The 22,559-nt window shown below is 38.5% G+C and overlaps 1 long non-coding RNA gene across 4 annotated transcripts; it reads left to right on the top strand.

Annotated features, from left to right (window-relative positions):
• The first annotated feature begins 898 nt into the window (after positions 1 to 898).
• On the top strand, positions 899 to 12,792 carry LOC306645232. Of its 4 annotated transcripts, XR_013759577.1 has the most exons (5): positions 899 to 2,517; positions 3,460 to 3,578; positions 4,309 to 4,424; positions 4,891 to 5,073; positions 11,478 to 12,792. It is a non-coding gene; the product is annotated as an uncharacterized lncRNA (long non-coding RNA). The 4 variants fall into 4 exon arrangements; XR_013759578.1 differs by having other exon boundaries at positions 899 to 3,578; XR_013759579.1 differs by having other exon boundaries at positions 899 to 4,424.
• Positions 12,793 to 22,559: the final 9,767 nt, after the last annotated feature.

The raw sequence follows: 22,559 nt of genomic DNA, 5'->3' as shown, positions 1-22,559 counted from the left end.
AATTAAAATCCCAATGATGTACCTTACAGAAATAGAGCAAGCAGTTATGAAATTCATCTGGAAGAATAAGAAACCCATAATAGCTAAAGCAATCCTTCGCAGGAAGAATGAAGCAGGGGGTATCGCAATACCCGAACTTCGACTTTACTACAGAGCAATAGTAACAAAGACGGCATGGTATTGGTACCAAAATAGACAGGTAGATCAATGGTACAGAATAGAGGACATGGACACAAACCCAAATAAATACAATTTTCTCATACTAGACAAAGGTGCCAAAAATATGCAATGGAGAAAAGATAGCCTCTTCAACAAATGGTGCTGGGAAAACTGGAAATCCATATGCAGCAGAATGAAATTAAACCCCTATCTCTCACCCTGCACAAAACTCAACTCAAAATGGATCAAGGACCTTGAAATCAGACCAGAGACCCTGCACCTTATAGAAGAAAAAGTAGGTCCAAATCTTCAATATATCGGCTTAGGATCAGACTTCCTTAACAGGACTCCCATAGCACAAGAAATAAAAGCAAGAATCAATAACTGGGAAGATTCAAACTAAAAAGCTTTCTCTCAGCAAAGGAAACTATCAGTAATGTGAAGAGAGAGCCTACAGAGTGGGAGAATATCTTTGCCACTCATACTTCAGATAGAGCACTAATTTCCAGAATATATAAAGAACTCAAAAAACTCTACACCAAGAATGCAAATAATCCAATTAACAAATGGGCTAAGAATATGAACAGACACTTCACAGAAGAAGATGTACAAGCAATCAACAGATATATGAAAAAATGTTCAACATCTCTAGTAATAAGAGAAATGCAAATCAAAACTACCCTAAGATTCCATCTCACCCCAATTAGAATGGCGATTATAAAGAACACATAAAGAAGCTTTAGTGCATGGGCCATACTAAGTATTCCTTTGAATATTAGCTGCAATCAATGAGTGAATTAAAGGTATATTATCTGATGTTACCTACAATTTTAAATGTGATGCTTTCACAGATACAGTTTGTGGACAATTAAAGCTAACTACAAAGAGGACTTTACAACAGTAGGAACTGCAGATTTTGAAATTAAAAGACATGGTAATTTCTTATAAATTACTGAGATTTCCAAAGTGTGTGTTTTTTAATAGTTCTCAATAATTTTGCAGAACAAAACTTCAGTAAAGAGTGAAGAGGGTGGAGAGGTGTGATGGACAGAGGTGGGCTGGGAGTCAGAGTACTGTCCACCTGGCTCACCGCACTGTATTCCTTGAACTCTCTGTGCCTGGTTTCCTCATCACGATTGTGCAGCTGGTCAGATCAATGGGAGGAGAAGACTGAACCAAGTCCTAGAAGATCTATGTTTCTCTAACATTGTAGAGATTGTCTACTCCAGTCCGCTGGTCCAGGTTCTCACAACAACTTTGTTTGGTCAGAGAATCAGAATGCTACCTTTGAACCCTTCAGCTCAAAAAACCGATGGTGTGTTTGGAAAATGACGATGTTTTGGGGAAAAAAAATACCATTTAATCTGGAAATAGTCATATTGATTATACTAATAATTAACTTAAAAATGACTCCTTCCATTCATTTCTCATAAGAATTTCCTAGAACACTAATTTGTATGTAAAGTTGCTGTTTAAGCTTTATAAACCGTGTTTTCTGCCCACCAGGTTGATGAGAGGAAGAGAGGTATTTATATTTGAAGGATAAGAGCAAGTACACATAAAAATTGAAAATGTTTAACGTGCTAAAGCCACAGCAACAAAATACCCTCAGAAACACCCAAAGTCGGCTTATTAACTCTCTTGGATGCTGTTCACAGTTACAGTCCTTACTCTGGTTTTACCTCTGCCCTCCAGGGCAATTTCCTCTGTCCCAGAGAGCAACAACCTGAGCAGGTGGACTCTGGCTTTGCTCTTCTGTAACCTGCCCTTCACCCTCTGACACTGCCCCTGTTGGGCAGCCTCCTCCTAAGGGTTAAGCAGACTGCAGAAAGAGCATGTGGGTAGGACTGGGTGGTGTAACAGCAGTTCTCAGTGGACATAGGGAAAAGATGAGAATTTGAGATTTATATTCATATTTTAGATCCAGAATGGAAGGGAATCGCTAAACCCCAAATAATTTCCAATTTAATGAATATTTATCAAAACCTTACCATATGAAAGGCTTTGGGGGGAAGGTTGACATAGAAAGAAGACCAGGTCTGTGACCTTGTTGAGCCCATGCAGGGTTTCTGGGGCAGAAAGCTGCCAATCACTGAGGGGAAGATCTTGACGATTCCCAGGGATACTGATGATGATCACGACAGGGAAGAATAGTGATGCTGGTGATTTTCATCTATCCATTGTAACAAGACATTTCTTGCTTTATAGTTTCAACCATCTTGCTTTTTGGGTTTTCGTTTGTTTATTTTTGTTTGGGTTTTGCTTAGGTGTATCTTTACTTCTCTATCTTAGTACAACCAGAAAATTGCCACATCAGCCACAAAAACTTTCAGAATTTAAGATCACCATAAAAGCTAGGTAAAAACACTTTTTAAATTTTCAGATTCTTGTAGTTCCTCCATGGAAAACAGGTTTCATTTCAAGTCAAAAGGACTTGTCTGGGACCCTGTGTTGAGAAAGATTCTGAGGCTCAGTGTAAAAAAGAAAACCCTTATGATTAACGTGATAGTCGTGGAAAGTGGGTTCAAGAGGGTTGACTGAAGTGTTTTTGCTGATTCCCCTCTTGCTCTTATTCTTAGTCTCTTCAGCACATAGTCCTAAAGTTAAATATCATGGTCAGGTATCAAAACTGCATGAAAATATTCATATCTTTGTTACTCATGGCCTAGTTAATATTAATTGATCATACAACTTAATTATCAAAATCATCTATAGAATTGATTTGAACTAGCCCAAAAATTCCAGTTGGCAGATGTGCCATGGAAAATTGTCTTTGGGGATACTGGCTTGTCTTTTTTATATTTAAAGATAGAAAATTCATGTTTTCCTTGAACTTAAAAGGCAAAAATGGGCTAAACTAAAAATAACTTGCCTCAAATGCATGATGTTGTGCCCTTGGCGAAAAGGAGCATCAGGGAGTGGGTCCCTAATTTTGCCACACTGTTATAGTCATGGCAGCACTGTGGTCCCTTATAAAAGACCTGGATGCTGGTTCAGTTCTTCACTAACTCATTATTAGCATAACAACTATGGGAAGTTAGCAAGTTTTTCCATCTCCTGGGACTCCATTCTCTCTCATGCCCATGGGAATAATACTTGCTCTGGTTCTACCACTACAAGAGTGCAAGAAAATGTAAAACTTGATATGAGCACTGTTTCAAGAGTAAAAAGCTAATTAGAACAAATTTTTTAAAATAAAAAAAAAAGAGTAAAAGGCAAATTTCACATGGCTGTGTTTTATCTGTATCTCATTACACCAATGATTTTATCCAAAGAGGTTAATTATATTCTCTTTGATAGATATTCTCATAATCAGAATATAACTGAAGCTTAGGTTTCTGTCATTTTTGCAATAAGAAGTGATTTGGAAAAGAAAAGAAAGAAAAGAAGTGATGAAAGAAGCAACCGAAAAGACACAGGTAAGAGAATTCATTCACAGAAATGGAAAACTGGGAGCAATTTACCAGAGTATAGAGGTATAAAGTGGGTTTTCTTCCCTAAATGTTCACAGAACTAAAACACTCAAAACTTTGGGCTTTAGGAGCTTCCACTGTTGGAAATAGGTAGGTTACAGTGACATTTGTTTTCAGTTTGGAAACCTGAGTAGGTAAAACCTAGTTTTCATAAGCAATTTATGCCATTTGGACATGAAATCTTGAACTCTGGATAAGGTTCCATTAGGGAGAAAGTGGTACCCAAATCAGAGACTCAGATTCTGAACATTATACATAATTTCGAATCAAATATTTTAAGCCAGGGGTCTTTCTGACTGTCCTAGAAACTTCTAGTGGGATTGACAATTCCTTGAGGGCATAAGTCTCTGTTCTGCTTATTTGAAGAAAAAAGTGGGAAACTAGATCTGATAAATTCTCTGGAACAGGACACAATATTTGAAACAGATGAATAGGCATCTTACCAACCTCCTAAAAACCACTTTATTAGGTCACGAAGTGGCCAGGCTTCTCCAGAGTGGCCATAGCAAAAAATTCCAGCTTAGGTTAATAATTATGTTTGAAGTGACCAACGATGGATGAATTCTTATCCTTATCGAAGTAAAGAGATACATAGGAACAGAATGGGGACCCACATAGATCACAATACTGTACAGTACTTGTGAATTTCTCAAAGCAATGCACATTATTCCATTAGGTAGATTCTTCAGAGAAATCCAAGTAACTGATGTCAGATATGTCCTCTCTCCCTACACCCTGCATTTGGTTGCAACTCCTTTGTCTCTGAAGCCTGGGATCCCATATTTCATCAAGGTTAGTTGGTTAGAATAGCTAATATGGCTATATTTCCTTATTTATTTTTAGGTTGCTTTGTCTATGCAAGGACAGAGGGGAAAAAATCTCAGATTTTGTTCCTGTGTGACCTCAGTGTAGACATTGGAATGGAGAAAAGAATGATGGTGGGGTGCAGGGTGAGATTGGGCAAGACAGTCAGGAAAACAAGAGCTGAGATCGGGCCTGCTAGTAAGTTCACCAATGTCTTAAGTACCACCACGTACGAAGTGCGCTGTTCTTATCAAACATTCAGTAAATGTGCACTGAATTGAGTTAAATGTAATTCACATCATATGTGCCCAGAGGGGTGAGAATGCACTAAGACAAACTCATTTGACTCTTGAGTTAAATCTTATAAAGTCTGTGCTTGGGAACAAAGGAGGGAACTGTGTCATGATGCAAAAATAATAAATGTTAACTCTTAGAATTGATTTGGTTTCACCAGGTACAGGTGAAGGATGTCTTTGGCCATGTTGTAGGAGGGAATACAGTAATCTTCAAAGCACAAATAGTGAATGCAACTGAGGGAAAGACAGATATGGATCCAAGGAGAAGTACAACAGATCATCATGGAGTTGCTTCATTTATGGTTGACATTTCCACTGGTGTGACAGCCCTGGAGTTTCATGTGAGCAGAATTCTCATGTGTTGCCATTTCTACTATTAATCTGTGTGGCAGCTATTATATAGGAAAGATGGCGAAAATTTTATGTATAAGTCCAATGAGCTGCTTTAAAACATTTGACCTGTATGCACAGAAGATATATAGATATCAGTCTCAATAAAGGGTAACAATCCATTGATTTTGTTTTTAGGAATTTTTTCTTATGTTAAACAATATCCAAATCTGAAAACAAGAACCCACAAGTGGAATGCAAGAATATTAGGGGAATCTTCTCTTACCTGTTATTTTCAGCTATCATCAATCATCTCTCCCCAGTCTCACAGGGAAAATCCATCGAGAATCACCTACATTTCCTTTCTCCCTTCCAGTCCCCACCCCTCCTCTGAAACTGCCCTTGCATAGGTTATCCATGAGCTACTTGCTAAAATCACTGAATAATGTTTGGCCCTTCGCTTCCTCCTAGATATTTGGTGCAACGAACTAATATGCTTTTCTTTAAACAACCTCTGTCACTCCAAGTTTTCTTGCTTTTCATTTTTCTTCTTTATTCTTTAATCCTCCATTATGGACCAATGAATTCTTGCTTGCCCTCTCACCTCAGGTATCTGGTCTGACACTCCTCTCTTTTCAAGTGACACATTCTTATTTGATAGATTTCCTTCGTGATCCCATCTACTCCCATCCCTTATGGTGAAGACGCATCTCAGACACTCAAGAGCCTTATGCACTTTGCCTTCCCCATATCTTTTTGTTGTTGTTGTTCTCCTTCGTTGTACAAGACAGTAGAATGCATTTTGACACATTGAACATAAATGGAGTATAACTTCTCATTCTTCCAGTCGTATCTTTTTGTTGAATGGTTCAAGAAGCACAAACACTACTTTGTTCAAAACTAAGAAATGCCTGCCAACCTCACACCTCACACACTCCAGGTGCCCTAGTTCAGGGGAGAGTCCCAGTGGCCACCCAGTTCCTCACTCTCCTCCCTGTTCCTCCCCTCACTGTGGCAGGGAGATAGGGCCATCACCCCGAACACACATCTGATCTTGATTAACCTTGTCCTTCTGTCCTCTCCAAACACTGCTCACCACTCTTCCCGGCACACCTCAAGCTCTGGCATTCTGGATGGTTTGAGGTGACTTATGGCTTGAGTAGAACAGCACAAAGAATTAAGTGAGTCCTCCCTTTAAGTTATCCTTTTAGATATATAAAGAATAATTACCCGTGGAATTTACTTTCCAATTTATTTTGTTCGGTGAGAACACACTTTGGGAATATCCTCAATGAAACTCTGAAATTCAAACTTCTCCAGAAATAAACTAAAATAAAACATAATTAAATCCATATCCAGCAACAAACCTTCAAAGCGACCCTTTCCAAGTTGCCTTCCTTTTAGTGACTGACAGCAGCGCCTTGCTTACTAAGCTGAGATTCGGATTAAGTGATAATTTATTGTCTGTGAGAGAGGGGATTTTTTAAGCTAAGGCATAAAAGTGCATTATTTGCCCACTCCAGGGAAGGGACGTGACTGGCAATGCTGGGATTGTGGTGACTTGAGTGTCCTGAATCCACCAGAGGAATAGTGGAGAGGTCAGGAGAAACCAGGCATGGTGCGAGAGACGATCCAGCTGCATAAGAGAAAGCAATGGCAGCCATCGATAGCTATTTCCTCTCCATCAGCCTCTTCCCCAGACACAGACTTCCTCCCGACACCCACTCCAGTCACCAAGAAGCACTTTCATGCTTCACATGGGCCATGATCACAACTTTGCAAGGACCAAACCCTCCCCACCAAAATTAATTCATTGAGTATTTCCCTGTTTGTGCGCTGCTTCATCTTGAATGGAGCAATGGAACAGAGGGTCCCGTCCTTCCCAGAGCTTAGAAAGGGACCCTGAGGGGTAGTGAGTGCTTCCTCTCCTTATCTTTGATTCAAAGGATATTTTATTAGTTCATTCAGTGTGCAGAACTTTAAGAAGGAAGAGCATGAATCATTTTCTAAGAACTTCCCCGTCAGAGTTATATCCTCAAATTTATCTCCTGGGTGAATTTTGACTAGTGTATAATGTAAACCCATAAGGTGAAAACTAGGGAAAGAAGAAAGGCGTGGGAACATTTGAGAATTAGGTTTTAATCTCTCAGTAAGGGAGTGACTTGCAATTATCATTCTCCACGAGTCAGGTGCTCCCTGAAACAGTTTCTGAATGTTGTATTTTTAAGGGAGTGACTTTCTTTCTAACAGGTTCTTGGAGCTTTAGATAAAAGTGACCAGAGCTGTAGGGCAAGTGGTGGCAGAGGCAATGCCGAGGTATTCACTCAGCAGGACCCACTCCTCACCAACATGGACGCACACCACTCCTACCAAGGGGTAACTCATCCCGTTCCCAGTCAAGTCACATGAGTATTCTTACCCTAAAAACCCACTGCTTTTCCTGGCCCTGCACTCCTTCTTCCTCCAAATCCTGTTTCCAATTAAACATAATAAAAGAAAACAAAATAATTTAAAAGTTATTTTAATATGGCAAGAAAACTTAACATGAGATCTACCCTCCTAACAAATTTTTGACTGTGCAGTACATGACCACTGATGATAGGTACCATGTTGGACATAGATCTGTGGACTTATTCATCTTGCTTAACTGAAAATTCATACCCATTGACTAATAACTCCCGATCCTCCCTCCCCCGCCAGCCCCTGGCAACCATCGTTCCATTCTTAAATTCATTTCTCATCCCTCATATAAGTAGTGTTGTGTATAATTTGTCTTAACATGAGTGTCTTATTCCACTTAGGCAATGTCCTCAAGGTTCAACTATGCCTTTGCATATTGCAGAATTTTCCTTTTTTCTGGGGCTGGGTTGTATTCCAGTGTATTCCAATGAATTCCTTTTCCTCTTGGATTCATTTGTGGATGGACATTTAGGTTGTTTTCACTTCTTGACTGTTGTCAATAGTACCGCAATGAACAGGGAATGATAATATCTCTTTGAGATTCTGATTCCAATTCCTTTGCATAAATACTCAGGAGTGGGGTGGTTGGATCATCTAGTAGTTATATTTGGTTTTTTTGAGGAGGCTCCAGAGCAGCATTACTTTACGTTTCCACCAACACTGTGCATGTGGGTTCCAATATCTTCACATGGTCACCAACCCTTGCTCTCCTTTTTAAAAATAATTGACATCTTGATCGATATGAGGTGATATCTCATTTTGGATTTTATTTTGCATTCTAAAACATGCAGTAATATTGACATTTTATTTATGTAGCTATTGACCATTTTTATTCCTTCATGAAAAATGTCTATTTGAGCTCTTAGCCCATTTTTAAATTGAGTGATTCATTTTTTAGCTATATAAGAACTCCTTATATATTTTGGAGATTAACCTCTTATCAGATGTATAGTTTGCAAATATTTTTTCCCATTCCACAGGTTGTCTTTTCACTCTATTGTTTGTTTACTTTGCTGTGCGGAAACTTTAAGTTGATGCAATGCCGCTTATTTATTTTTGTTTTTGTTGTCCAGGCTATTGGTATTATATTTATGAAATTAGTGCCAAGAACAATGTAGTGAATATTTTAAGATTTTTAAAATTATTATTATTATTAAGATTGAATAAATTTCCATACTAATTATTGGTCAATTAAGAATTTATTTCTTCATGATTGAATCTTGGTAGTGCTAAAAGAAAAACTCTTGGCAAATCCTGCAGAATATTGAGCAAAAAGCAATTCACAAATTGGACAGCCAGCAGAACTAGGAGAGGTTCAGAGAGCTCTAACTGAAATGTGAGCCAGGAGTATCCACATTCACCTGCTGAAGACAGAAGAGAGGAAGAGAAATAACTTCAGTGTTTGCCTTATTTGGATATGGTGTGATAAGTTGACAACTTTTGGCAAACTTAGCTAATTATTACCAAAAAATATGCTCTCGGTAATCTTTCAATTTGTTTCTGTACTTAAATTAGCTTGCAGTCTATTACCTATGAGCTCACTGTATAGAGGCAGCCTCAGGCCAAATTTAGTTTTAACAGTGGGTTCTGTGCTTCAAGATATTCATCCATTTCTTCCAGGTTATCCAGTTTGTTAGCATATAATTGCTCATAGCAGTCTTTTATTTCTGTAGCATCAGTTTTAATGTTTCTTCTTTCATTGCTGATTTTATGTATGTAAGCTCTTTTTAATTAGTCTAAGTGTTTATTTTTTTTTCTTTTCAAAAAATCAACTCTTAGTTTTATTGTTTTTCTACTTTCTTTTTTTTAAATTTATGCTCTAATCTTTGTCATTTCTTTCCTTAAGTTTGGGCAAAGTCAATTCTTTTTCTTGAGGAGTAAATTAGGTTGAGATTTTTATTCTTTTCTAATGTAGGCGTTTATTGCTATTAATGTTCCTCTTAGTATTGCTTTTGATGCATCCCATGAGTTTTGGTATGACTTGTTTTCGTTTTCATTTGTCTTGGTGTATCTTCTGTGTGTATTCGTGTGCGTGTGTGTGTGCGCATGCGTGCGTGCATGCACACTGGGGAACAAACCAAGGGTCTCACACATGCTAGGCAAGCGCTCTGTTGCTGAGCTATACCCCCAGCCCATCTCAATGTATTTTCTAATTTCCTTTTTTTTAATTCTTCTATGACTTAGTTTGGGAGCATGTTGTTAATTTCTTCATATTTGTGAATTTTCCAGTTTTATTTCTTCTATTGATTTCTAGTTTCATTCTGTTGTGGTCTAAAAAAATACTTGGTATGATTTCAATTTTCTTTAATTTGTTGAGTCTTATTCATGACCTATCTTGTCATCTGTCTGGAGAAAGATTCATGGGTGCATCTGAGAAGAATGTGCATCCTGCGGCTGTTGCTTGCTGTATTCAGTTTATGCTTGTTAGGTGCCTTTTGTTTACAGTGCTTGCTTGACTCCTCTGTTTCCTTACTGATCTTCTGTACAGATGTCATTTCCATTATTGAAAGTGGGTGTTGAAGCCTCACAGTTACGTATTGCTGTCTGTTTCTTCCTTCAGTTTTGTCATTGTTGGCTTTATATATTTAGGTGTTCTGATGTTAGCTGCATATATATTTATCATTGTTAGACTGTCCTAGTAGACTAACCCTTTTATCATCATAAAACATTCCTCTTCGTCTCTTTTAACAGTCTCTGATTTGAAGTCGATTTTGTCTGATAGCTTTTTTTAGGTTACCATTTGCATAGAATATCTTTCCATTCCTTCACTTCCACAGCACAATTCAAACAGCTTTGTCAGCGTTCCGCATCAAATTCTTCACCAGATTCCAATCAGCTCTACAAGTCCAAAGCTATTTTGAGTGGGAATAAACTCCTCCAAGACCTTCTCCCCGCTTTCCAGCTGGCTTCGTCTTTCATCCTTCTGTTCCACATTTTCCTTTCCAAGGCCTTGTGCTCGAATCTCACTCACTTCCTTAAGGTACGCGAGAGGGGTCCTCGTTCTGTCCTGCCTCTGCCTGGAGGGCCCTTTCCCTTCTAATTTGCCACAAAAGCTCAAGCTTCACCTTCTCCTCTGACCCCTGCTCCCAAGCAGGCCTGGAAGAGCTGACCTCTTCTATCTGGGTTTACTAGGGCTGCTATAATGGAGCCCCACAGACTGATTGGCCTAAGCAACCAGGAAATTTGTTTTCTCACGGTTCTGGAGGCTGGAAGTTCAAGGTCGAGGTGTTGCGAGGTTGGTTTCTTCCAAGACCTCTCCCCTTGCCTTATGGATGACCGCCTTCTCATTTGTCCTCACATGGCCATTCCTCAGTGTGCATCAGTGGTCTCATCTCCTCTTAAAAAGGCTCAGTCATATTGGATTAGCTTCCACTCTAATGACCTCATATGATCTTAATTATCTCTTCAAAGTCCCTGTCCCCAAATACATTCGGGTTCCGAGATCCATGGAAGTTGGGACTTCATCATATTAATTGTGGGGAACACAATTCAGTCCATGGTAACCGCCTTGTACTCGGGAGGGTGCTATGCCATCAACAGAATGGACTCATTTCATTCTTGAGGACAGGGACAGGATTTTGCTGAAATTTATGTTCCTTGCCTGAAAGAAAGGAGCTTTCACTAAACGTGTTTTAAAGAGATGGATAAACCACCTTTAAAAATATGTGTATTTGTTGCTTTAAAATATCCTATTTGAGCATCTTGAGACAATACATTTGCAAAGGGTATAATGTCACTGCTACCAAGAAATGTGTTTAATCATGTCCTTTACTAATGGTATGGATCAGAATTGCTGTGGAAAATAGAACCTGATATCTGATAAAATGGGTTCTGTTTGAGTCTGAAAATGCTTTGAGTGTTTAGATAATTTGATTGAAGCATTTATTCTAAGGGATGTTCTGTGTGTGTGTGTGTGTGTGTGTGTGTGTGTGTGTGTGTGTGTGTGTTTTAACAGATGAGTCATATGAGAAAATTCTCAGATCAAGAGAGTCCTTGAAAGAAGAAATAGGAAATCTACGGCTCCAAAGTTTCATTTCCCCCGCACCCAGAAGTTATGATGGAAAAACCCAGGATCTGCAACATTTTGTCATTCTAGCCAGTTGGTGTAGAACAGATGAAAAGGTCTATAGTCACTTCTGGTTTTTACTTTCAGAGAGGTGAAATAAACTGGTAAAACTAACCCACATTCATTTAGCATGGTCTTACCCTAAAGGAGACATAGGTATTCCTCATGTCCGTTATCTATAGAGACAGAGTCCTTAGCGAACTCACTGAATCTGCCCAAGCCTCAGTTTCTTTCTAAAGTGTTCTCTTGCTAATGTCACACTCAAACTTAGACTAGACAGAAATCTGATCAGCATTTCACCATGCCAAAGTGAGTTACTGAAATTCAAGTATCTTGCCAAGTTAAAATAACTGCGAGAAAAACAGACCTTCTTTACAGTGGTCCAGTGTTTTATCTCATGGTATTCCCTCTTGGCCCCTGCCCTGGCACTGCCCCTTAGCAGGTGTAACCACTTCATACCTTTGTCATCCCTCAATGACAGGAAAGGACATTATCACTCTAAACCACCGTCAGTGGTTTTGGAAAAAATAGTAGATTCTCTTCTTACAGGCTTCCTACTGACTTGACTGTGGTTTTAGTCAGTTTTTGTTGCTGTGACCAAAGCACCTGAAGAGAACAGCATAGATAAGGAAAATTTTATTTTGGTTATGGTTTTAGAAGTTTAGTCCACAGTTGGCCAAATCCATAGCTCTGGGCCCTAGGTGAAACAGAACATATGACGCAAGGGCTTGGCAGAGGAGAGCTACTCAGGACATGGCAACCAGGAGACAGAGAGACTCCAGTCACCAAGGACAAACTATAAACCCCAAAGGCACACCTCCAGTGACCTCTACCCACACCCTACCTGCCTACAGTTACCACCTAGTTAATCCATATCAGTGGATCAGTTCACTGGCCAGAAATCTAATCTGATTGTAATCTAATCATTTTTATCTCTGAATATTTTTGCATTGTCTCACACATGAGCTTTTGGGGGACACCTCACATCTAAACCATAACAACTGCCTTGGTCATGGAAATGTTCCATAGAGTATGACTATATGAAGATTTTAAACCTGATCTAAATTAAAAAAAAAAGTCCTAGGGGTGTTTAATGGAGTATCTCCATCAGTCTCTGATACTATAACAAAATACCATAGGCTGGGTGGTTTATAAACAACAAAATTGTATTTCTCACAGTCCTGGAGGCTGGAAAACTGGGATTAGAGTGCTAGCATGATTGATTTTGGGCATGGGCCTTCTTCCAGGCTGCAAACTGCCAACTTCTCACATATTCTTACATGGCAGAAAGAGGGAAGTAAGAGAACTCCCTGGCTCCCATTCATGACGGCCAATCTTCCAAAGGCCCCACCTCCTAATATCATCACATCCGGGCTTAAGATTTCATCATATGAATTCTGGGGAACACTAACTTTTCCATCCATAACACAGAAAAGGGGTAAGACTTAGGTAATCATGGTGCCTATCTTTAAATATTTGAGGAACTCATGGTCAGATGACTTTTTCTGCACAAGAGAATTCATCCAATGGCTCTCAATAAGGTTACCAGTAACAGGAGTTAGATTTTGGTTAAGAAGATGTCAGGAAGAACTTTTCAGCAACTTAGCTCTCTGAAATAGAATAGGCTCACTGGGGAGGAGTCAATTTCCTACTCTGGGAGGTGGTCAACCACTAGTACTAAGTTGGGGGAGGCAGCGTGCACCAGGAGGAAGTTTGATCAGAGCCTCCAAGTTCAGCCCTGAGACTTCAAATCTGGACTGGCTGAGAAGTGTTGTGTCATCATCTCAGCATTCCAACTCAGACATCCGCTGATCCGGAAGTGAGGGGAGCTGCAGGGAGAGAGCTCTGAGGATCACCACTGGCCAGAGGTGTTCCAGCACTTTCTCGATGTGCTGTGTCCTGGCAAATGAGCATCGGGCCAACAGTTCTCACACCGATGTATCATGGGAAGGACAGGTAGGTGTAGAAGCTCCCATTCCTTGTGCCATGCAGTGGTAAGGTGCTGGGTGGAGTTTGTACTGCCATGGGAAGAAGTTGTTCCAAACTAGTCTTTAATGTACACAAGATGAAGTCAACTCCTGCAGTTCACCTCCAAAAGCGGAGCTGGCAGCGACAGTCATACCCGTTTGGGGATCACTAATCCCATGTCACCACTAACTCACTGTGGAAGTCAAAGGTCTTTATCCTCTCAAAGCCAGTTTGTAAAATGAAAATATTTGCATGATTCTGTGGCATTGATTTTCTGCAGACTTCACTGGCTACACAGAGCATGGTTATTTTTTAGATCTTACATAAAAAACAATAGCATACTTTAAAGAATCAAAATGTTATTCTTGATTTCACCACAAACCACAGCCAATAAGATGTACCAGAGGTTGGTGCTTTTTCAAGCTAACACATTCTCTCTTTTTCTTCCTCTTTCCCCTCCTCCTCCCCCTCCTCTTCTCCTCCTCTGTCCCTTCCTCTCCACTCCTTCTAATGGCTAAATGTTAGGACTTGGTCACAGCTGAAGGCCCTCATTATTAGTAATGATGCTGGTATTGATGAAATGTTTGGATGATATTAAGTTGAGAAATCTTTCTTGACATTAGACTGAGAAATGCTTTTTTTCCATAATTAATTAGTGAAAGAAAAAAATGTATCAGAAGTAAAAGGAATCCTAAGAGGCATACATGGAAAAGAATTTCCTTTAGCTCATTTTCTCAGGGTTTAGGCACGTACACATCAAAGAATGATGTGAATAATTTATTAACATTTTCTTCAATTTTTCAGCCCTACTTTTAAGCCTATTTTCTTTAGTTTCATTTGCATTCTAATTAACTACACTACTGGAGAGATCATACAAATTAAGGAAGAGGTATCTAAGAAATATATTGAAATTTTTGTTTGAAATTGTACTCAAACAAGTAGGTAGCTTATTAAAAATGATCTAGTGACATTCTTATGTCTTTGCATGAAACTGTAAAAGTGTATGAATAAAATCCATATTTTAAAATATAAAATATAAAATTTATATAATTTTATATAAATTTTATATAAATTTATATAAATTTATATAAATTTTAAAATATAAAATTTACCTTAAATCCTCAATAGTAGTGGTAGTATAAGGGAAAACCTATTATAATTTACGAGTGCATATATTTTTAAAACTTAAAGAAATGAAGGTAATTTAGCATACAATTTTAAAAGGAAGTCCACAAAAAATTTGGGAGAAAATCAGTTAAAAAATTAAGAGCCAGCATTTCAAAATGTCTGTCACCTTCCCCACAGTGTTAACTACTGTTAAGAAATTTCTACAGAAAATGGGATCACACTACATAAATGGGATACATGCTCTTCTGCAATGTGCTTTCCTGAAGTGTTGGCAAATATCATGAACTCATTTTCACATTATTGCAGAGAAATCTACCTCATTCTTTTCAAATAATTGCATAGTACTTGATAAAACCACTATGTCTTCATTTTCTTCACTGCTTATACATTAATGGGCATATTTGCTTCTGGGGCTGCCATAACAAATTACTACCAACTTGGTGACTTAAAACAATGGAAATTCATTCTCTCACAGTTCTGGAGGCCAGAAATCCAAAAGCTGTCTGCAGAGTCGGCTCCCTCCAAATCTCTAGTACAGAATCCTCCCTTGCCTCTTCACGTATCTGGTGGCTGTTGGTGGCCCTTGATGTCCTTTGGGTTACAGACACATCAGTCCAATCTCTGCCTCAGGCTTCACATGGCTGTCTCCCCTGTGTTTCTGTGTCTTCTCTTTTTCTGTCTCATATAAGGACGCTTTTAATGTTATACCTAATTAAGACTTCTTATAAGGAGTTAGAGTCCACTCTAATCCAGTATGATCTCATTTCAAGACCATTAACTTAATTCTCAAATAAGTTCATATTCCCAAGTACCAGGAGATTTGGACATAGCTTTCTGGGATCACAGTAAAAATTAGGACATACCTTATTAGGGCCATTGACTAAATATTTAAATAGTTTTCCCCACATTTTCATTATTAGAAACTCCTGGGGGGAAAAAAAACTATCATTTTGATCTTTTTTATGTGTCTGTATTTCTGTAAGAACTATGTCATTGTGTCTTAGTTCGGGCTACTGAAACAAAGATACCCTGGAAGGGGAACTTAAACTACAAACACTGATTTCTCACGTTCCACAGACGGAGAAGGCCAAGGACAGGGGGCCTACTGATCTGGTGTCTGCTGAGGGCCCTCTTCCTTATCTGCAGACTGCCATCATTCTCCAGGTATACTTACAAGGTGGAGAGAGAGTAAGGGCTAGCTCTCTTCTCTTCTAATAGAACCACTAATTCCAACAAGGAGGCTCCACTCTCATGACCTGACCACCTCCCAAAGGCCTCCTTCCAAAATCCAAAACCCAAAACCCATCACATCAGGGCTTCAATGTACCGGAGCACCGAACACTGTAGCACATTGTCTGAAGGTGGAATTGCTGAATCAGAGTGGGCACATAGATGGACCGGATGTATATTTAAAAACGGATGGTACCAATTTCTACTCCCCCCAACTGCATTTAAAGCCTGCCTTTCAACCTTCTGCCCCCTTGCAAAAATCTATTAACTTTTGTCAATCTGTTGAGTCAGAAGTGTTTCACTTTATTAAGAAAATCAATGATTCCCTATAAATTGATGACCATAACTATGTTTATATGTTTCTTGGACACCGATAGTTCTGTGATTACCCTTTTCATATTTTGGCCAATTTTTCTTTGCCTTGTCTATCTTTTGCCTGTGGTTTTATAGACGTTTTTATAAATCATGGAAACCAACCCTTGTCTGTTACGTAAGTTGCAAATATAGGCTTGTGTATGAAGTACATGCACACACACAAACACACAAACATGCAGACATAAAATATACTCAATATGTTGCAAGTATTTTCTTCCAACCCATTGGGTTATTAACCTTGCTATGGTAGCAGGAGTTTTTAATAGTTGGTAAAATTTGTCTAGAGTTTCTGGAATTGATGTTTCTCTCTATAGATCCCACTAGCCTCTTCCTTCTACTTTCTTTATCAGTTGTTCTCTTTTGAAATTTTTAAGTGAATTACAGTATTTTCAGTAGTAAATGTTTAATTGAGTCTTCTCCTTATATTTCTAACAGGTTTTGCTTTATGCGTTTCAAAGCTATGTTAAGTGCAAAAGGCATATGACTGGTCCATAGTTTTAGTAAATCATAACTTTTTAATCTACATAAAATACTCCTCATTGTCCATTGAATATTGTGAGTTCTATTTTATCGGACCCTTTATTTTCATTCTTCCCATATCATTTGGTGACATTGCATATTTTTAAAAAATACTTTTATTGCTGAGAATTTTTGTTCTTCAACAGTTTCAAGAATGTCTGACTTTGAAGGGGATATTTTAAGCCTGCCTGAGTTTGTTGAGTCTGTACTTATTCCTGTTCCCTTGTTTTCTATTTCTTTATATCCTTTTCTTCCTGTTGATTCACTTTGGTGCATCCTTCTTTATCCTGTTAAAATGTTATGTTAGTTTCCTTGATAAACATAACACTATATAGAAGAGTAAGAAGTGCAAGGTAAATGTCCTTGACTTCACTTGCTTTCAAAGTTATGGCCACTGTGGACGATTTCATCTCCTCTCAGAAAAGTTCTTTCCTATATAAACATCTACATCTGGATCTATATCTGTATCTTTAGTTTTATGCCTAGGGGATATTTCCATTCTGTGCCTTGGTTTTACATTTTTTATATATATATATTCATATATACTTCATATATATATTATACTTAATATATTCTAGACAGCTTAATGCTTTTATTTTCCTATTTGGTATTGCAACAATTAAATATTTGACTGAATTACTTACAATTTTTAATTAAAAGTTAACCATCTTTAGCTGGCACAGTGGTGCATGCCTGTAATCCCAGTGGCTTGGGAGACTGAGACAGGAGGATTGAGAGTTCAAAGCTAGCCTCAGCAACTTAGGGAGGCCCTAAGTATCTCAGCAAGATCCTGTCTTGAAAAAGAAATATTAAAAAGGGCTGGGGATGTTGCTCAGCATTTAAGCACCCCCTGCGTTAAATCCCCAGTACCAAAAAAAAAAAGTAAACCATCCTGCTTTAACATATAACTCTCTGTATGCTTTGTTTAACCTTCTGTATGTTCCTTCCTTCCTTCTTCCCTGTCTTCCTTCTTTCCTCTTTTTTCCTGTGGTGTTGGGGATCAAACCTAGGGCCTTATGTATGCTAGGCAAGTGTTCAACCACTGAGCTACATTGCCAATCCCTGTGCTTTTATTTATTTATTTATTTTTAATTTAGAGATGTCAGCGGACATAGTGCATGTGGTGAGGAAGATTGTTTTAGAAAACTGGTTATGGAAAGTATATCACATTCCTAAAAGTTAGTTTAAACTTTTATCTTTATTTTCCTTAGAAAGCATTCAAATATGTTGAATACATGATCTGCCACTCTTTCAAAAGTTTCTTCATTAACTGAAGATAGTGCTGACATTTGACCAAGGTTAATTCGGTTGGTGGTTGGGTTGATTTTTTCCTCAGTACCTGATTACAAAAATGAAGGATCTTGACAGAAGAATTTCATTCAACTTGCCTTGAACAATAACTGAGCTTGTCTGTAGTTTGGGATGATGTCTGGGCTTTGCACTTTTTTATAATTATTTCAGTCTTTCCAAACTACCTCTTTAAAACAAACTAAGAATATATATTGTCCATGTTGACATGAATATCCAATGATATTTTTCTATATACCTAGGAAAAAGAGGCAATATTTTCCTAATATAATAAACACACTCTGAAAGATACTAACTAGCCATATGGCTTAGCAAATGTTGTTTTGTTCAGTTATCACATTGGGTTTGATGTCCAACGGCATCCCGCCCCCGCCCCCTGCCCCAGTCTCCCCCCCCTTCTCTCCTCCATTCTCTCAGCACAGCCACCAAATCATTATATTAAATTCTGAATCCAATCATGCTGCTTCCCCACCTAAGCCCAGTCTCGTGCCCCACCCCACAGCTCCAGCTGCTTCTTCTTGTGGTTCTTGCCATTGCCCCTGCTGCTGGTTTTCTGTTCCAGCAATACATGCCCATGCCCCCTGCAGTCTTCAGACCTTTTTCTGGAAATCCTTTCCTAGTTCCTGATAAACTCCACTTCACTTTTAAAAACCCAATTCAGTCCATGGGTTCTCTACAAAGTAGCCTCCAGAGAATTAAATAGATGACTTTTCTACACACTAACTATAGTTTGTACAAGCTTCTACTGAAGCACTTACTACCTTCTATGATAATTTGCTTACATATTTCCCTCCTCTTCTTCAGTACATTCCTTGTGTGATGGGCTGACAGATCTGACTTCATTAGAATGTTCTAGGCCAGACTCTAAGGGAAATGACTAAACAGACTCCATTTTGCTCTGAGACTCCATGTTATGTAGGAAATAAGCTTCTCGCATGGTAACACCCCACCTCTGTACCCATCATCAGTTACTTAGTGTGACATGTTTAACAATACAGAATGACAATTCCTATGTAAAGAAACATTGCTCTCTTTTGATCTCTATTGCTCCTAAACAATGTACCATGTGAACGGTGATTGTGTGGGTGTTAGTATAACCATTCGTTAGTTTGTTCCTAGGTAAGGGTCATTTTGACCCATGTCCCCCTCTGTCGATGATCTCATGATGTTAATGTGTAATTTTGAATCATAGCAACAGACAATTATGATTAATGTGATTTTTGGTAAAAGAACCCCTACAACCCTGTGGTCGGGGCCATTCTCCCAATAGCCATTTTTTGGGGCGGTGTATGAGACAGTCAGCCAGCCAGCTTAATAAAGACTCTCAAATTTGGACTTCTCAGTGGTGATCGGTCCGTTCTTAAGTTGCGCCCCTTAACACTTAGCACATCCTGTTATCCTCTGATCTTCTGATCTTTTCTTAGTCTCATCCGCACTCACAGTCATTGATAAGTTAATTTCATTGTGATTTGCCTCAAGAGTCCAGATGAGAAAAGCACATTCTGATGAACAGATCTCACCAGGTTGGTTGCCATTAATCAAGGCCCACCTGTGCTCATTGGCTGTGGACTATTTATCTTCCAGGCTTCAGCTGGAGTTGGTACTACCTGATTGTGTAACTACCTGGGAAATTTAGGGTGTTGGCATTTCAGATAAAGTAAGTAGCCGGTCTGATATACTGAATTAGGGAAGAGTGTGCTCTTTGAGATATATCTATCGTCTTATTGACAGTTCACCCAGGACTTTGGTAATAACATATTTTGTACTCTCATCGTAATCCAGGATAAAACCAAAATATCTGTCTCTGAATATATTTTGTTCATTTGATGTTTTTTATAAGCCATCCTTCAGTGAGCAACAAATTACAACTTCCCACTTTCCTAAAATCTTTCCAGTCCACTGTGGATTCAAGGTGAGGAATAAATGCAGAATCCATTAGTGAGCTCTCTCACGAGTTATGGATAAAGTACCATTTGAAAATTATTTTTAATAATGTTTATCTGATTTTCATAACTCAATATCTTCACCTTTCATCTGGGATTTATAATAATGAAAGTTTTGCTGTGTTGAAAAAACAGGATAGGGAAAGACTGCTTAGAAACCTATGTAACTTTGTAACCACCTCACTATCAACAATGGAGCAAGGATTCTGAGAAGTTAAAAAAAATTTTTTTTATTCTAACAGAGAACATTACAGTAGACACAGTAAAAGAGGGTGTGTCGGGGGAGGTTGGGGAAAGGCTGAGGCTGCTGAGTTAACAGAGATAATAAAACAATCCACTTTAATTTGTTGGCTATGTTCAGCCGAGCAGCATACTCTGTTCAGCTCATATTACATAGCGGTAAAAAATATTAATATGCTAGAAAAAATTGCAGATGAATCCATGGGATACCTTGCTATCATTCCCTTACTTTTCAATCATTGTAAACTAATTAGCATTCAGGCCTACACCTGTCGCCAAAGAGACAAGACCTAAAAACAAATGTTGGTATGTATTTATGTGATTAATATTTTTACTCTAGTGCCTTAAAGAAAATGACCTTGGGACTAAAAAGAAACTATTTTTGTATTCTATTATTTTTTAAAAGTTCATGAACTAATGGAAGATATATGAACACTATGACATTAAGAAATTATTTGAGGGATGTGACATAATGATATTGCAGATTTGTTTGAAAGGAGAAATTACTTCTTAGAGAGATATGTACTGAAATATTTACAGAGGAAATAATATGATTCAGGGATTTACTTTAAAATCATCCAGGAAATGGAGCTGGACACGGTGGTGCATGCTGATAATCCTAGCAACTTCGGAGGCTGAGGCAGGAGGATCACAAGTTTGAGCCCAGGCTCAGCAACTTAGTGAGATCCTGTCTTAAAATATAAAGACTGGGCATATGGCTCCGTGGTAAAGTGCTCCTGGGTTCAATCTCCAGTACAAAATAATGACAATAATGACAATAATAATAACAATCTATGAAATGTAGGGAGAAGGAGGTGTAGAGGAAATAAACTTGTCCATGAGTTGGTAATCACTAAAGCTGGGTAATGGGTAGGTGAGGGTTCAGTATACCATTCTCTCTGGTTTTTTTTTTTTTTTTTTTTTTTTTTGTATAGGTTTAAATATTTCTATTAAAAGTTTTAAGTTCACAAGTAATCATAATAAAACTCTTTATGAATGAGCATTATTTGAAAATTCAAGACAAAGCTATGTGCCCCAGATATCTGCCCCCGCACAGGTGAGTCTGCCTGAAAGACGATCTGTTCCTTGTGTTTTCTCAAACCACCCTGCCTGATTTACTACATGTATCACTTCCGACATTTCGTCACAGCTGCTGTGTCTCTGACTAGGTTATAAGCACCATAAAGGCAGGGGTTCTGTCTGTCTGGTTCTCTGTTGCATTCACATCATCTGGAACTGTGGCTGGCCCACGGCAGACTCAAAATATCAATCGATTCTGCGGAAATTCAGGTCACAAAACAGAACTTTCAAGAGCCATGAGAAATATAGGAGGGGAGAAGGAAACCTGATTTTAGATAGTCTTCTTTTCCACAAAGTAAAGGCAAGAATTTGAAAGATAAAGTAACCCAGGAGGACCCTAGTGCACAGAAGTAGGCCTGTGTATAGCTGACACGCTGCAGCTGTACATGTACAAAGACCACTTCTCAGTCACAAGTGATCGTGCTACAAGAATCAATTAAAAGGGACAGTTTTCAGCATTAGAACTCCAGGATTCCAGGGAAGTAGGTAAATGCACAACGGAGACTCCATGGTTGGGAAATCTGATAGTAAAGTCACTTCACTTTAATGCTCAAGGTATCTAAGTGCATGTTGGGGAAGGCAAAGATAGGGAAGAGGAAAAAGACCCTCTTCCAAATTATACTGTAGCAGGAGGGAGCCAGATGAAGATTCAGGTGAGGACAAAGTCACTTTTTGTTGGAAATGATGGGAGATGAGAGGTGTCCCCTAGGTAAGTCAATACATCAAACTATAAAAATATTTAGAAGATACTTCTACATAAAGACTATCCACATTCTCTTCCCTATCAGCATGCTTTCTCCCACCCAGGGAAGCAGCACAATCTGCAAAATGCCAACTCACAAAAAGCCATGTCACCAAAAGAGCCAGTTTATGGAGGATCAGTTACTCAATATCAACCTCACTGACTTCACCAAATTTATGAACTGGAATGGCAGACCAGTTTTATCAGGAATCTCTTTGACATCCTTGACAGGAACATTCCTTTATGAATTTTCCCAATTATTTTCTGGGTGCTTTCAAATTTCAAATTAAAATTAACTTTATGCTTTCATATACTTTGCATTTTTAATCTACATTTGAAATTTGAGTGAAGTTTAACTTGTTTAAAACTTAAATGACATTCAGCATTTAAAATTAAAATTTTTTTAAAATCTGATGTTTTCTGATGCTTTTTAATTTA

Source organism: Sciurus vulgaris, assembly GCF_902686455.1.
Source record: "Sciurus vulgaris genome assembly, chromosome: 15".
Lineage (NCBI taxonomy): Eukaryota > Metazoa > Chordata > Mammalia > Rodentia > Sciuridae > Sciurus > Sciurus vulgaris.
Note: the sequence above shows the minus strand (reverse complement) of the source record. Positions and strands in the feature narration are given on the sequence as shown.